This window comes from Bombus huntii, chromosome 16 (genome assembly GCF_024542735.1).
Source record: "Bombus huntii isolate Logan2020A chromosome 16, iyBomHunt1.1, whole genome shotgun sequence".
NCBI classification, from domain to species: Eukaryota; Metazoa; Arthropoda; class Insecta; order Hymenoptera; family Apidae; genus Bombus; species Bombus huntii.
This window is the reverse complement of record NC_066253.1, coordinates 4,729,354-4,741,903: the sequence shown is the minus strand read 5'-3', so window position 1 is coordinate 4,741,903 and position 12,550 is coordinate 4,729,354. Positions and strand designations below refer to the sequence as shown.

General features: G+C 37.9%; 2 protein-coding genes across 21 annotated transcripts in view; one reads left to right on the top strand and one right to left on the bottom strand.

Annotated features, from left to right (window-relative positions):
- The window catches only part of LOC126874414 (leucine-rich repeat flightless-interacting protein 2), a 69,466-nt gene extending 63,901 nt beyond the window's left edge, over nt 1–5,565 (bottom strand). The window contains exon 1 of the mRNA XM_050636444.1: nt 5,555–5,565. The gene's annotated coding sequence lies outside the window, so the exon portion shown is untranslated. The remainder of the gene's footprint in view (nt 1–5,554) is intronic.
- The window catches only part of LOC126874402 (basement membrane-specific heparan sulfate proteoglycan core protein-like), a 196,933-nt gene that overhangs the window by 49,101 nt on the left and 135,282 nt on the right, over nt 1–12,550 (top strand). The gene's annotated exons all lie outside the window — the stretch shown is intronic.

Genomic DNA, 12,550 nt, shown 5'->3' with positions numbered 1-12,550 from the left:
CTGATGATCGAACGTGCAAAAAAGTGGGTTACACTCTTGCGAATCGCAGGAAGGAAACGGTCTGCGCGCTGGCGGAGATTAGTTGGGCGAGAAGGAGAGCTCTGTGCTCGCGAACTTGTCGTTTACACTCGGATGAATCGAATGTTCTGTGTTTCAAAGCACAGACTGCTATCTGTTTACTTGCACCTATCCAGCTACATAGCTGCACCAACTTACATCCACAGTAGAAATGTTACGCGGTAACTTGTTTGGTGGTCAAAGTTCTGCAAGAATCGTTCATCTATAGACGATTCGTTTCATTATAAGTTACGAATCCTTCTATCTTGTCGATTGTATAGAAAGGCTGTAGGAAGAAGACTAAGGAGGCTCGAGAATCTACCTCTTCTAGGCCTACCTCTTAGAACTTGTAAAGTTCAAAGATCGTTCTATTTTCATCTACGAACGCTTGTATCTTTGGGATTGTACGTTAGATCGGAGAACTTTATTTTAGAGACTGAAGTATATGCCGACTGGTCGTGGAGAGTGTCTTGGAGGCCAGAATCTGAAAAAGTCGGCACTCGTTCATAGTACAAGGTGATTGGTTTCAATTTTAAATCAAAACGCAAAACACAAGGATTGTGAGAAGTAGGTTGAATTGGAAAACATTATCGGCGGGTTAAAGAATACGAGAGAGAGAGAGAGAGAGAGAGAGAGAGGGAAGAATCAATTTTCCAGAAGGATCAGGAACGATTCTTGACTTCGCGAGACAGGTTGACTCGTTTCAGAAACTACAGATCGAACTTGATAATTTTCACTTGCAGTAGAAGAGAATGCAAAAGCGTTTAATACATACGTTGAATACAGTCTCTTCTTCATCCACTGCAGAGACTCTGAAGTCTTTTTATCGACGCGTAAGTCTCATTCCAACCTCCATTCGAATAGAATTTGCATTGCACAGTCAGTGAAGGGGCAGTTTTCTCTTCTTCCGTCGCTGAAATCGTTTACCATGGAATTTCTGCGAATGAAAATGACACGCAGCGGCTGAAAAGAGAACGGATGCTCGATAACGTTAAAAGGAAACGACCACGCGTGACCCTGGCATTACACGCCGATCCGATTGAACGTGTCTTTGGACGTGTCGCATGAGTTGTGTCTGTTTCTCGAATTTTAATCGACTCGAGGCGCGAGAAGCCTGCGTACGATTCGATTTACGTAATAGCACGTGTAATACTGTAAAAATAGAAAGTGGCTGGCGGAAACGAACGGCCTGGCACGCGTAATTTACTCCAGAGATCTCGTGATTCCCCGGTTGCCGGCCGAACATCCCGCAAACGAACCTAATATCCCAAGGTTATCGTGTTTCCAATTAAGCGGCAATTATCCAAACATTTTCCATCCAACACTTGCGTCCTGCACACGTCGATCGTCATTACGGAGCTCATCAGCGATTGATTACGGGGAAAATGTACGCGCTGGCAAATCCACCGTGTCAAGGAATTCCTGTAGAAATTAATGGAACACGAACCTTTCCCTCTCTCGGACGCCGATGCTCTTCAAATTATACCGGCTGACTACGGGGGATGGTATTAATCGGTTATGCAGGCAAAAAGGATTGGGTTTCCGAAAGAAATCGCCTGGTAAATTCGTGGGGTAGATCGCTGGTTAATACGTAGCTACTATTTTATTTTATTTTTTCGCAGGCCTGTATTAAAGGGCGAACATATATACCAGATATATCGCCAACTTTTCTCGCTTCCCAACGGTTAGCGTACGCGTAAAGGGACCATCGATACGTATTGCATACAGTATACAATTAATTGTATATATTGAGGTGGCGACTAAGCGATTGCGGATTTTGTCATTAGGTGATAATGATAAAATTGTCAGCCCAATATTTAATGTATACGGTATACATTTAATTGTATATAATACTGGATTGGCAATATTTAAGGTATACGGTGTACAATTAATTCTATATAATATTGGGTTGGCAATATTTAATGTATATAGTATACATTTAATTGTATATAATATTGGGTTGGCAATATTTAATATATAATAGTATAGAGTTAATATTAATAATAGTATAGAGTTAATTGTATATATTGGGGTCAACCCAATATTTAATGTATACGGTGTACAATTAATTCTATATAATATTGGGTTGGGAATATTTCATGTATACAGTATACATTTAATTGTATATAATATTGGGTTGGCAATATTTAATGTATACGGTGTACAGTTAATTGTATATAGTATTGGGTTGGTAATATTTAATGTATACGGTATACATTTAATTGTATATAATACTGGGTTGGCAATATTTAAGGTATACGGTGTACAGTAGTTAATTGTATATAATATTGGGTTGGCAATATTTAATGTATACAGTATACATTTAATTGTATATAATATTGGGTTGGCAATATTTAATGTATACAGTATACAGTTAATTGTATATAATATTGGGTTGGCAATATTTAATGTATACGGTGTACAATTAATTCTATATAATATTGGGTTGGGAATATTTCATGTATACAGTATACATTTAATTGTATATAATATTGGGTTGGCAATATTTAATGTATACAGTATACAGTTAATTGTATATAATATTGGGTTGGCAATATTTAATGTATACAGTATACATTTAATTGCATATAATATTGGGTTGGCAATATTTAATGTATACAGTATACATTTAATTGTATATAATATTGGGTTGGCAATATTTAATGTATACAGTATACATTTAATTGTATATAATATTGGGTTGGCAATATTTAATGTATACAGTATACATTTAATTGTATATAATATTGGGTTGGCAATATTTAATGTATACAGTATACAGTTAATTGTAAATAATATTGGGTTGGCAATATTTAATGTATATAGTATACAGTTAATTGTATATAATATTGGGTTGGCAATATTTAATGTATACAGTATAGTGTTAATTGTATATAATAATGGGTTGGCAACTAAGTGATTGCGGATTTTATCATTACCACCTAATGGCAAAATTCGCAATTACTTAACTACCAACCCAATATTTAATGTACAATATGAACGATTATAGCGTTCAGACGATCAATCTATATCGTGAGTACAATATATAGGTCGAGTAATATGCGAAGCGAGTGGGAAGTGATTTCTGGTGAAAAAATAGGAAAGAGATGTGGAATAATATTTGTTCGTCGAAAGCTTGGTTTTCGAGAAATTCGAGTTTGAAAATTTCCGAAGTGTGCTTTAACTCGGTTAATTGTCCACTGGATATGAGTAATTGATAGGTTATCGTACAATAAATGCGAAAATAAATAAAAAATGCAGGATAAAATTGAAGCAGAATGGGTTTTAAAGCAGTACAATTTTTCGACGCTATATGTGTTACTAACATAACTGTTTTTAGCTTACTCAGATCTATTTAATCACATTTATTTAAAAGAATGCAAGAATTTCATCTCTCGTGTGTTTCTCAACGACAGTGATCTGAGAAACATCGCGAGTCCTTGACAACTGTGCGGTTTCTGAATGCGAAAAAGATATTATAACTGTAAGCACGTCGACGATTACTAATACGGGAACTAATAACGCAGTAATTCCCATTCAAGGGATACGCTAATTACAATTTTCAATGCATGAAACAGATTTATAATGATACTTAGCTACATAATGATATTACGATATTAGGAATATTACATACATAATGAAAATATATGTATAATTGATGTATATAAGAAAATTGAACAAGATGAATTAAATAAGATGAATAATTCATTTGCCCGATATATTGATCGACCGACTTGCGCTGTTTTCGAATTCCTGGATGCAATTTTTCCGTTTAAGGCTTCATTTTCAAAAACATACAGTCTGAACGTGAAAAACGCGATTAATTTACTATTATGCTATTTTTATTCAATTTATAAAAAAAAAAGATATTTTAGAAGAAAAAAAAAAAAGAAAATGTTTATTCGCTGTTCCAAATTTCATTCGAATCGAGTCATCGTTGGAAGCTTTTTCAGTTGATGCATATTTCTAAAGTAAATTTTCGAATCACAGGCGTATGATCTCGACCCAGCGATGACAAATACTCCTTTGTGACTTGGCGATTTTCCAATTTTAATGGTATCATTATAAATCTATTTCACGCACTGACGACTGAAATTCACGTTTCCTTTGAATGGGAATTACTGCGTTATTAGTTCGCGTATCAGTAATCGCCGACGTGCTTGCAGTTTTAATATGTTTTTCGCATTCAAAAGCCGCGCAGTCCTCAAGGACTCGCGTATCTCCATATTACAATGCGTTAAACTTTCTGTCAGGGTACTAAGCATCGAAACAAAGGGAAAAGTTAATACGCAGACACGTCGATTAACTTGTTATTTTCCAAGTTTCACTCTCGAATATCGCATAGAAAAGGAGAAAAATGCGCGTACGCATATGAAAGCGACGAATCTGTCGCTAAGCGAAATGGACAGATCTGTGAAACGTGTTAATAGCGTTTCGAGTCGATGCGTGTGTAAACTCGAGTAAACGTGGTGAGTTAATAACGTGCTAAGGAAAGGGTCTCGATCTGGAAGGTTGTTATTTAACGTTGCTGATGGCACGGTTTACGAGCACTGTTTCGCGTCTTACGTCAGACGTTCGTGACATCATACGTTGATAATAAAATATTCCACTGATCGAGACGGGGATAACAAATTATCGCAGTTTGCGTTGGTAACAGAAGGCACCAGCGAATTGAATTTCTCCTGGACGTAGGAATTTCTGCGAGAATTTGCGGCCAAATTCACAATGGTTAGAAATCGGTCGAGTTTGCTTTCTAACGTGGCTCTTGATCACAGTCGTAGCGGGCCACGGTCCTCAAAGTCAAGAACGAAAGGCAATCGTGTGTCTGACACGGTTCGTTACGCTTAATTCTGTCGTTTGTCTTGGTTGTGGCCTAATCGAAACCGCAACACATGCCACGTGCACGCTCGTGCTCAATTTTAGTCGTCTCGGAAGTCCATTGTATTCTTGGAAGTCTTATTTGGTCGAATCATCTCTGCAAACGTTGCGTCCAATGTTTATGCAAATAACGATTAAATCGCTTGTTTATTATCTCGTAGAAAATATATTTATCATAGCGTAAGAATTTTGCGAAGATGTTCAAATTTTTGTTTAACGAAAATAACTTGTACGTTAACTTTATTGTATTGTTTTCTCTAAACGAATTGCCCTGACACGACGATGACTCCTGGCACGATGATGTCTAGTGTTAGTGAAAATTATAACATATCGAGCTTGCACTATCTTCTTGAAATATTTAGGCATCGTATTACTGTCGACGTTCTGTTAGTTTGAATTATTAGCTTTAAGCGGGATATTAACAGAAATGGGAATATCAGTCCGAAATATCGGTTTACGTACGAACTCAATTTTAGCATAAGGTGTGCTATATTATCTGCGTAATAATGCTTCGAGAATATCATTGTCGGGAATTTGTTTAATCGAATCGCCTCCTAATCGAGCGAAGCAATTTTCGTTTTTGTGAAAATGATTAGAACTTTGGAATTAGAAATGGAACGACGCGAGAAATTAAAAAGCGGCCAATCCTCGAATAAACAGATCATCACGACCGAGATATGAGAAACTTTAGATGCCAGATACGTATTTCCTCGACTGTTATTGAATTTCTGATGTCGGTTCGTATTAAATAATTCTGCTAAGTCCGATTAACTATTCTTTAATAAAAAATTTGTATCGTGGAATCGAGTATTCAAAACAGATTAGATTTGTGTCTGTTGTACTATTTATTTGCAAGAATATTTTAATGTCGAAATTCTATTAAATCGCAAAGGTTATTCTATTAAAGTTTCACAAAATTAAATTGTAAAACCATCGTATCATCGTACCATTTTTTGTCTAAAAGCATTCCACCGTTTCCTTTGAACGAAATGAGAAGAATTAGATTAATTCTAGTTATTTTGATCCGTAGCTTGGCACAGTTCAGCCACGAAACGGTCGAGTAATAGTAATAGGTTTCCGAATGAAAAATCAGACATCATACGGCACTTACGTAGGTGTAAAATTTTCCTTTTGTATTTTGTTTCTTTAACTTACCTGTTCTCTTACCTGTTGAGATACTTTATCCTTAAAATGCATGGGATATAGAAAAAAGTAGAAAGAAATATACGTAGAATACTGAAACCAAACAAATTTTCGTATGATATTTGTATAATGCAATTTTCATTTCGGCTCGCACAAGCCAGACAAGAACAACAGGGTCAATTCGTCACATACAGTACAAGTCTGTTTGTACGAGTTTCTCGGGCAATAAACCGTGTATACAATTGTGCAATTCGTATAATAGGAGCTGACAAATTTTCTTTACTTTCTATTATTTCTTTGAAACTTTCTATTATTTTGCCTACACGTAATGAGATCTCTCACGTTCGGATGAGCAAATTGAAGCAGTCAGAGTTCAGCTAATCGTCTGGTATCCACGTCAAACTTTCATTCCAATAAACGCAGTTCTATCGTACATATTCAATAAACCTATGTACTTAAGAAAGAGAAAATTTGCAATTGCAGTTCTGAATCTTCAAACCAGTTTCTCGCGTACAGTAACTAAGTCAAGAGCAGCCCAAGGTGGACAAAATGGTGGGAACTCGCGCGATCTCGTCAGACTGGGTCCCTGCGCGGCGCGAACGATTCAGCGATGAGTCAGAGGGCTGAAAGGACTGGCGCGAAAGTGTGTCGGGGCGTGGAGAGTAGGGAAACGAGCGAAGAAGCGAGAGAGTATGGTCGCGTAGGAGTAAACGCGTCGCGACGCATCACAATTAACGCGAATTGTCGGTTCGGTTGGGGCGCCGTTTCCGCGACGACCGAACCAGAAGCCTCTTCTCGGCTGGTGCATGCCGGGACGCGTGAGTTTGCAGCCGGTTAACTTGGTCGAAAGCGGCAGACAGCTTTTTCCAGCGACGGCTGGGCACGATCGTAAATCGCTTTTACGCGCGCCGCTTCTTTGTCCCGTTTCTTTCGCAGCGTGCGTGCCCCTCGACATGCTCACGACCTCGTCGCGATCTCGTTACTCCATATGTACGATGTAGGGTGCTGTCGTAAATCATTTTGATGGCTGGAATCATGTAGCAGACGGTCGCTTTAATTACTATCATTTTAGTCGTCTGACTCTTGGCTGGTTGTAGGATAAGATAGATCCTAGGGGAAGGGGAACAGACTGGTTGCGAGGAAGATGTATTGCAGGTAGTAATTAGGATTTGTGATAGGTTGTTGTTTCATAGGAATATTGGTGTTTCTATTAACCATAATAATTTTTATCGTTTGACTCTTGGTTGATGTAGGATAACATAGTTGGTTGAAGAAGATTCGAATAGTTGCGAGGAAGCCGAATAGTTGTGTTGCATGTAGCAATGAGAATTTGTGATAGGTTGTTTCATAGGAATATTGATATTCCGATTAACTGTAATAATTTTTATCCCTTGACTCTTGGTTGACGTAGGATGATAATCGGTCGAAGAAGATTCGAATAGTTGCGAGGAAGTTGAATAATTGTGTTGCATGTAGCAATGAGAATTTGTGATAGGTTGTTTCATAGGAATATTGATATTCCGATTAACTGTAATAATTTTTATCCCTTGACTCTTGGTTGACGTAGGATGATAGTCGGTCGAAGAAGATTCGAATAGTTGCGAGGAAGTTGAATAATTGTGTTGCATGTAGCAATGAGAATTTTTGATAGGTTGTTTCATAGGAATATTGATGTTTCTATTAACTATAATAATTTTTATCGTTTGACTATATGAGGTAGTTGATTGAAGAAGATTCGAATAGTTGCGAGGAAGATGTGTTGCACGTAGTAATAAGAATTTGTGATAGGTTGTTTCATAGTGATTAGTATTTCTATTAATCATAATAATTTTTATCGCTTGACCTTTGGTTGACGTAGGACGAGATAGTTGGTCGAAGGAGATTCGAATAGTTGCGAGGAAGATGTGATGCACGTAGTAATGAGAATTTGTGATAGGTTGTTTCACATGCACTGGTCATTTCGACGTTTGATGTTATGTTATCTTATTATCTGACGGAGTTTAAATTTTGTAGGGATTTAGTTTAGAAGAATGTTGCGTTGTTGGTATATTTTTTAATGAGGTATATAGAATTTTAATGGTATATATAGAAATTAGAAAAATATGCAACGTGTCTTGTTATTTTTGATGCGACCGCTGCAGTTTGATGCAGTTGTCTGGCGAATTTGGATTTGGAGAACAATCTGCAAAATTTCAAATATTTTTTAGTCTACCGAGTTCTAGATATTTCGGAGACACTCGGCTTTACGGAATTATGCATCCAGTTTCATTTTATTTTGGGGTTATTTTATTACCAACGGAACAGTAGGTATTTTGGGAAATGTAATTCTGAATAATTCGCAGAATTCTAAATATTTTTGCTAATCTATTTCTGAAAAACAATCTAAATTGTTAATTTTTTCGATTTCTAGGAAACATTCTACAGAATTTTAAGTATTTCCGTGCTCTGACTCCAAGGAATAATTTATAGTATTCTAAATATCTTATGTCAGTAAGCCTCGACATATTGTCAATTTTGATTAATCACGTTACCGAAGAATTTTTACTATTAAATTGTAAGAAATACTAACGAGCTTTATCACGAATATTATTGAAATCATGTTATCAGTTGTCACCAATAATTAGAGTACTCTATCGAGTGCACGACATTTTCAAAAAAGGTGTCCTAACAATAACACAGATCTCACATTTCGATAATGGAAAATGCTTGTAATTATATGTTAATTATATGTAAATACGTCCATGAAACTCAAGGATGACAATTCTTCATTAGAGCACGAATGACATTGTCCATTAACAGTAACGACTTAAGAGATATTACTGAAAATAATCTACGACAAACAACAAGAAAGATAACGTCTCAAATCGAGGTAAATTATTTTGCTATTATTCGTCGCTTCGTTTAAACAACTGAGCAATATACAAGAGTTTGCAACGATGATACGTTTAGTTAAAGTTTCGTTCGAAAAATACCGAGAAAAGTCCATTACAAAAAGGAAGCAGCATGAAAGAAGGTTGATCAAAAAAGTATCAAAATATCTCTTCAGGCACGTAAAATTCGAAGCCATCGTTCTGCAGGTCCTAAGATAAAAAAGCACAATCATTTATAGGGAATTTGATGGAAAAGTTAGAAAAAACTGTAGATGAAACCGAGGCGGTGTCCCGAAACATATTAAAATACACTGCATCTTCCCTTAGAAGTAACCTACAATATCAATATAAATCGACAATTTGAGCAACATGTTGTTACGTACTATACGTAGATATCGACTTCCATTTACAAAATGGCCTCTGAATTTTCCCATTTTGTGCATTCGTTTCGAGGTTATCGGCTCGTTCGATACGAGAAAGTTCCAATTCGCCTTTCGCATCAATTTCCTCCTACATCGCATTTGCCATAAACGATTGCACTTACAGAGAACGATGCCCCGTTGGAATTTTAGACGCCCGAAGGTCTAGAAATGTGCCATTTTTTTTTTCACCATCCTGCTTTCCCGGAAGAACAGTCGAACTCCTGGCGTACACAACCAGGACATCGATTCGGCGGAAACTCGCGCACAGAAGAAAAATGCAGGACGAGGCAGAGACGCATCGTGGCACAAAGAGGAATTGGACGGACTTTGCCGCGCACAAAGCGGCCACAAGACCGGGAACCACGGCGCAAATAGGTATGAAAAAGGAAGGAGCGTGCAGTGAAGGGGCGTGGGTGTACCGCCAAGCACTCTCGACAACCCTCTTCTCCCTGCTAGGTCCGGCCGCGGTTCCCTCGCGCTACCGGAGAGGCTGCAGAGCAGCTTACATCGCGAAACTGCCCTAATAGTCCATTGTCTAACATCCGAGCGACAAATCCTCGCCTCTATACCTCGACATCCGGCTCGACGACGCGCCACGTCTCTCTCGTTCAATTCACCAGTCCCTTGCATCGTGCCACACTCTGTTCAATTTCAGCTTCGGTACAGCGCCTCCGACTGTTTATCTTCGCAGGCTGATTTCTCGCGCCGAGAAAGTCGATTCGAACGGCTGGAAGAATTTTTTATTCGAAGATTTGGTCCACCGTTCTTCTGCGATCGTTGCACGTCCGGCTGATGCGTGTTAATTTAGATTCATTTAGAGGGTTCGTAACCTCTCGAAGTGCCACGCGGCTAATGGAATATCTCGATTGCCATTCGGAGACTGTGAAAAGCAATTATGCGACGCGAAGAATTTTCAGTTTCGAAAGTCTGACAAGTCTGCTTAATTATTCTGCCATAACTGTTGAATATTCTACCGATGTTCATTCGGTTATTCTGTCGTACACTCGTCTTAATTTAGAAATTAAGCACTTCGTGATCTACTGCTATCGTACAGAGGCGTTCACTTGGTTTCCGTTTGATGACGACGACGAGGGAAAAGCTTTCGCTGACAAGAGTTTCTGTTCTAAGAGTCGAATGCGTTTGACAATGTTGGTATCGATTGAAAAATTGGATGGAAATCCTGAATTAATTTCGAGATTTAACGTTTCACGACCTACTACTGCACAGACATCTGACATTTGGAGGTTATAAGTAGAAATTTGTGTCGAAAATAATGTTCCTTTCGAGAACAAGCCTCGTTCAATCGTTTTTAATAGTTTTTGGACGATTCGATGACATATTTTCACTTCCGAGATTTCCACTGAGAAATTGTATTTGTTTGAAAGTTTGGTATCGCATAGTTGGCTGCCTTGGTTCCCATTTGAAGATTATAAAAGAAAGTATCGAGGAGAATTTTTATTTTGACAAGAGAGTGCTTGCCTGTTCCATGTCTGTACGATATTCACTCATTTGTTTAGTTTGGAGATTTCAGGCTTACCATAATATAACGAAAATTTTACTATTTTTTTTACCATTTCCTTGAAAACGGTGGAATATTTTTATCAAAGGTTTGTATTGTACCATACGCGGCTTTGACCAATCGTAACCTTCCAATGACCATAATTTGAGTCAATCGGAGACTAGAGAACCATAACCCTAGTTAAAATCTAGATGACCTACTAATAGTCTTAATAACCAATTGACTTTCCTATAAAATCAACAATTACGTCTGCATCGGAATTCTTCGACACCATAACGCGATTAAAAACAATAAATTTTTCATCTAACTTTCTTCTTTTTTTTGTTTTATCAAATCTATTTTGTATCAACTTGGACCGAGCCTCCAAAAATGTTTTTGATCTGTGCCTTGACAAGAAATAGAGTACGCAATCGTCCTAATTAGCATCTGTAAATTATATAAACAGTTAGACCGATCGAATATTATCAAAATTACGACGTCGATGGAAAAGTCACGGAAGTCGATTATCTCACAGAGGCGTGACCCGACTTTTGGCACACTGTGTACATGAGACCTGACGAGAATGCCCGTCCTCCCGGCTCTTATTCGTGACTCAATGACAGAGAAAGCACGTGGCGGAGAAACGCCTGTGAGTCATTATCCAGAAATACACGACACAGACTCGAGATACCGTATATATTGAATGTCAATCGTTTCTTTTCGACAACTCGACCAGTTGCTTCTCCAATCTTCCTCCACCGAGATAACTTAATTTCTGTCAGTTTATTCTTCCAGCAGATTAAATTCACTGCACACACAAATACGCGCATATATTCTCGCGGTTCGTGACACAATCAGGTCAACGTTTGGGGCGATCGAATACACATACTGCCTCCTGTGGTCCCTGAATAGTTGAGAAACCCGATCCTAAAATTGTTTTCCGCGCTACCGTCCTAACCTAAACGAACCTGAAGTACGGTTTACGTCACGGCTTCTCGATGGACATTCTACAGGCGAGATCGGGTGATGACGATTTCTTCGAAGCTTCGCGATTACGAAACCGTTTCGGAACCGAGATTACCCGGTAGAGGATCGATTCGATTTCACCACCCTTGCTGCCCTAACGCGTAACAAAATAAGTCGCTAGAGCTAAACAAACGAAGCTGTCAATAGTCTAACTTGGCTTTCACGCTGCTGTGAAAGAGGTGCTAACGTGTCTTGTACAAGAGAAACGACGCTTGGTTTGTGAAGATGTCGGCGGAGTAGAAAAAGGAGAATTTTTATTCTGCCTCCTCGACGTTTAAGTCGAACGAACTGATCGTATAACGAAGCAGAGACTTCGATAAGTATCTTGTTAATTATGTAAGAGTAATTTTTATCTTGACTATTCCTGCCGAGGTCGCGATTGTTCTGACAGACACGTGTAAAGTCCAAGTATTCTTAAGTTCATAATTTGCTTGTAATTCTTTATGCTGAAATATATATAGATATATATTATATTTTGTATTAATTTTAACACGATTAAAGACTTTCCGTATATTTATAGTCTTTTCGTATTTCTAATACAAATTATTAAATAATCTCCTTTGTATTTCTTATATAAAATAATTTTCTTACTAAATGTACAGGTGAACCTCTCCGATCGCGATGATTTTTTAATATATCGTCGGGCCATGATTCTG